The 5096-nt window shown below is 42.2% G+C and overlaps 1 pseudogene; it reads right to left on the bottom strand.

Moving 5' to 3' along the window:
- Positions 1–1356: 1356 nt before the first annotated feature.
- LOC112074005 (growth/differentiation factor 8-like) lies at positions 1357–3073 on the bottom strand (annotated as a pseudogene).
- Between the last annotated feature and the right edge of the window lie 2023 nt (positions 3074–5096).

The raw sequence follows: 5096 nt of genomic DNA, 5'->3' as shown, positions 1-5096 counted from the left end.
TTGAAAAATTGGTGGCCATCCAGGCAAATTTGAGGCAACGAGCAATCCTCAACAAGGTTGGAAAGTGACAGTGAAGATGAGGCCTCAGAATCTGATGCTCAAGAGGTGGACATTGAGGAGGTCCAGGGAGAAGACATGGAAGCCTGAGAGGAAGACAACCAAAGCTTTAGTTTCTAGACTAACGTTTTTGGGAGATGTGATGGATCATTGGAGATCATTCAATATTCCCTTTCTTTTGTTGTTCAGTGAAATCATCCCACGTGAAGAGTCAACTCATTTAATTAAAGTTACATTTGTAACTAAATAGTTTTAAAAATTTCTATTGGAAGGATTTCATCATTTGCAATTAAGTCTACTCATGATAAGGTAAAATGTTTATGTTTCTTTCTCCATATGATATGGTAAATATATCCAATGCAAAAAATCTCCCTTTAAATGGTATTCATATTAATTTGAATATATTTCTGTTAATTCCCATATATTTCTGTTAATTCCCATATATTTCTGTTAATTCCCATATATTTCTGTTAATTCCCATATATTCCCATTAATTCCCACAGAAAGTTTCCACCTCTGAATAATCCCCAAAATGTGCAACCTTAATTATTGGTCACATACACATATTTAGCAGATGTTATCGCAGGTCTGGCGAAATGCTTGTTTTCCTAGCTCCAACAGTGCAATAATATTCGACCATGTGCCAAATATAAATTCATTTGAGTTGATATGGTACTAAGAAAGCTCTAATGCCAAACATAATATGCCTAGCATAATCTGTAGGCTAAACTGATCACAATATAATATGATTATAGGCCTGAAACATTTAGCTACATAAGGAACATACCATTTTTGGTTTCAATTCATGTAGGCTAATAGAATAGCTCTGTATGTGACACTGTGTTCTGAGGACCATCAAGCTGTTCCAAAATCCTGTGATCCACAATATCGGGGACATATGTTTCAGTGCAGATTTTGCACTCCCATGAGAATTGTGTTATGTGTCCTTAAATATATCTAGCAGTTCCAGCCACATTGCGGAACGAACCTCAGGGGGGAGAGTATGAGCAGTTCATGTCCTCACTCAGAGCAAAGGGTTCATGTTTTTCAAACTCCACATGTCTCTTGTAGCCTTTTATGCAAAAATATTATGGATTCTTATAAGAGGGTTCACTTTGGGATAACTTTTTAACTCATTACACAACACAGTGTCTGGTGTGTGTGTGGTGTGTGTGGTGTGTGTGTGTGTGTGTGTGTGTGTGTGTGTGTGGTGTGTGTGTGTGTGTGTTGTGTGTGTGTGGTGTGGTGTTGTGTGGTGTGTGTGTGGTGTGTGTTGTTCCTGTCCTCTCATCCTCCCTCTCAGGAGCAGCCACAGTGGTCACCACCATAGATGGTATCTTTCCCATAAATGATCTGCTCCATGCGGTTGAAGTAGAGCATGTTGATGGGGGACATCTTAGTTGGAGTAAACAGGCCCCCTGTGGTACCGCCGGGCATTAGCCTTGTTCACCAGGTGAGTGTGGGGTACTTCTGGAGGTGCATGTACTCACACTCCCAGAACAGTAGTTGGCCTTGTAGCGTTTGGGGCAATGATCCAGTCCAGCCAAAGCTCAAAGTCGACGGTGAGGGGGTTAGCGGCAACACAGCGTCTCTGAGGACTCCTCATCACGTCCAGGGCTGAGTCCCTCTGGGAACGCTTTAGGTCTCCAATATTTTCACCTCCATGAAGGGTGGCTGTGAATGGAATGACAATAAGAATGAAATCCAAAACAAAACAGCACCTGCAAACAGTCTGGTGGCATAACTCTGATGGAATGAAATCTCCTCTGTGATGGATTTATGTTTATACATGGTTATTAATATGAATATATTTTATTAAACCTTGTAACCAACATAATTATGAGGCCTAAAGGCAAAACCATTCCAATCATTAAGATATAATTACATTCATACACTGTAGGCCTGTACTTACCAGTCCCTCTTCTCCAAACTCTGCTACTGTGAACAGCCAAGTCCTGCCTTTTCGAATCATAACTTGATCTCGAGACCATAAATGGTTTCTGGCTGATGACGCCAGGTTTGAAGTAATTAATTGGATGTCGTACCTTCCAAGAGCTTGCACCAGAAGCCGACATCGATCTTCAGAGATGAATCCGTATGCGAGATTTTCCCTCAGTGTTGCCTTTATGCGGAGATTTGCAAGAAGACAGTTGTGACGGTGTAGCCGGTCCGCAGTGCAGCCAAAATTGTGCATGTAAAATGTTGTTGTAGTATCTGGGATCTACATCTGTTTATACTTAGTTACAATACTGTTCTTTACATATAGCATGAGATGTATTACGACAGTGTTACGTTACTTTACCTAAAGGAAAATGGCCATGCGCACTAGTGTGCCCGGGAACTGTAGAGCACGAGAGGTTTTGACTAAACGAAAACTAACTGCACTCCCGTCTCCTGCCTGATCATTTCTCCACAACACAAATATTACAGTTGTTAGGTCGAATCTTCGGACTGAGATTGAAGAAACAACAAGATGGTATTCCGTCTTGTTGTGACATTGGTCCAGCTAAAAAGAGAAGAGTTAGAATAAGTCCCAGTTTTGTCCATTTGGAACCCAATTACGCACCGCACACTGGTGAATTTAAACACTTTTCTGGTTCCATGGCGCATGGCAGGCATAAACTACCCACTTTTGTATGAGCAAATACTTAATTACTTACGTTTTGCCATGGTTATGATCGTTTCAGTGGTGGCACGCTCCTCATCCTCCACACGATGCTCATACTGGTCTATATATTGTGTCAGGATGGGCGCTTTCGGTAAGAGCTGCCTGATCATTTCTCCGCTGATGTTTGGAGCCTGCTCGAGCCTCAGAATGCTGAGAATTTGGGATCTGATGTTGTGGAGTTTCATTAGTCTGCTCTGATCTCGCAGGTTGAGCATTGCTGTACTTCTCCATCCACTGTTGTTACGTTGGCTTGGTGCCTCGTGGTTTCATTCATCCCCATGGTCGTGCCAAATGCACCTATGAGTGTAAGGTAAAGAATAAATTGCATCCTGTCACTTGTCTTTTTAATCCCACTTTGTACAGAATAGCATATTCCAGGTCTGTATAGCACAGTGACAAGTATTTTAATGACTCTTTTTTATAATCTCCCCTTTTATGATTCTGATTGGCTGCATTAGAGATGAATGTTTTGATTCAGTTTTAAAGAGATAGACTGTTTTAAAATGCTATAGTACATGCTTCCAGTAATTGGCCAATGTTTCCATCCTATTGGCAACAGATTTCATGCGAATATTCTAGAATCCACTTAAAGAAAATATGAATTTACCTGTGGTGTGTTTCCACCAAAATGACTTGTTGTGGATACAAATCAGTGCCCGATGACATAGTGCACACAAAATGTACGTCTACTTTTTCACGTACGTTTTTTTATGTACAGAATAAAAATCTAAAGTCCATTGTGTTTTCATCTCTTTTTCAACTCTACTGTAATTTTATCACAAAAACTGTTGCATTAAATAGCAAATGTTCTGTAGCGATTTTAGCATGTAAATCTTGGTGGGACAAAAAAAATTAATAAATGTGGGATGCATGCCAGCAAAGCCACTACACGATACTAAACAATACATTAATTGCACTATAACGGTGACAAACGGTCCCCACAAACTGTTAGGGGCTACATAAATCTGTCCTAACAGCAGTCCCAACATCTTATCACTGCTACACCTGGCTCAGCGGAGCCTTGTCTGGCAGCAGAACAGTTCATTCAGCCTCATTTACTGCCTTTAAAAAAAGCATAGCTGATATGGCTGACTTGCTTAAACAAATGTGGTTTCTAATGACAATTGAGATGTACAAACTATGGCATAAGGGGATGACAAGCGGATTAGAGGCAATCCGTAATTTCGATTAAGACATTAATGAGCGAGCTAGGATGGACGTAGTCAATATAACTATTTGTTTAGCACTTTTAAAATGTACAGCGACAGAATTCAGAACATGAGCCGTTCTGACAGTGTTCTCCCTGTACACCAAGTCAGAACCGTAGAATAAATAATGAAAGCTCTTACAATATTGGATGATTACTTTATCCTATCCTAGGTATTCCTTAAAGAGGTGGGGTTTCAGGTGTCTCCGGAAGGTGGTGATTGACTCCGCTGACCTGGCGTCGTGAGGGAGTTTGTTCCACCATTGGGTGCCAGACAGAGCGAACAGTTTTGGACTGGGCTTGAGCGGAACTGTAACTTCTCAAGGTAGGGAGGCGACAGGCCGAGTGGATTGATACGCAGTGCCCTTGTTTGGGTTAGGGCCTGATCAGAGCCTGAAGGTTACGGAGGTGCCGTTCCCCTCACAGCTCCGTAGGCAAGCACCATGGTCTTGTAGCGGATGCGAGCTTCAACTGGAAGCCATTGGAGAGAGCGGAGGAAGCGGGGTGACGTGAGAGAACTTGGGAAAGTTGAACACCAGACGGGCTGCGGCGTTCTGGAATGAGTTGTAGGGGTTTAATGGCACAGGCAGGGAGCCCAGCCAACAGCGAGTTCAGTAATCCAACGGGAGATGACAAGTGCCTGGATTAGGACCTGCGCCGCTTCCTGCGTGAGGCAGGGTCGTACTCTGCGAATGTTGTAGAGCATGAACCTACAGGAACGGGTCACCGCCTTGATGTTAGTTGAGAACGACAGGGTGTTGTCCAGGATACGCCAAGGTTCTTAGCACTCTGGGGGAGGTACGTAAAACATACAGTTGAAGTCGGAAGTAACATACACTTAGGTTGGAGTCATTAAACTCGTAGAAGTAGAAGGACCATCACAACCATATCATCGCGTAGACTCCAAGTTTACTTTAATATGATGGTTATTATATCAATATTTGCGCAGAAAGGTGTTCCAACGACATTTATCACATCAAATTATTTGACTGACACAAAAGATCCCACATGCGATCGAACCAATTATCTGTCCGGATTATAAATTGTCCGAAAATTCCTGTTTCCATCGCAGCTGTCGTTTATAATTTTTTATACGACGACTGCACTCGCATAAAAACTGTGGATGGAAAAAGGTGGTTAGTGTGCGGTGTTTACCGTGGCATG

Source organism: Salvelinus sp. IW2-2015, unplaced genomic scaffold (genome assembly GCF_002910315.2).
Source record: "Salvelinus sp. IW2-2015 unplaced genomic scaffold, ASM291031v2 Un_scaffold2459, whole genome shotgun sequence".
Taxonomy (NCBI): domain Eukaryota; kingdom Metazoa; phylum Chordata; class Actinopteri; order Salmoniformes; family Salmonidae; genus Salvelinus; species Salvelinus sp. IW2-2015.
Note: the sequence above shows the minus strand (reverse complement) of the source record. Positions and strands in the feature narration are given on the sequence as shown.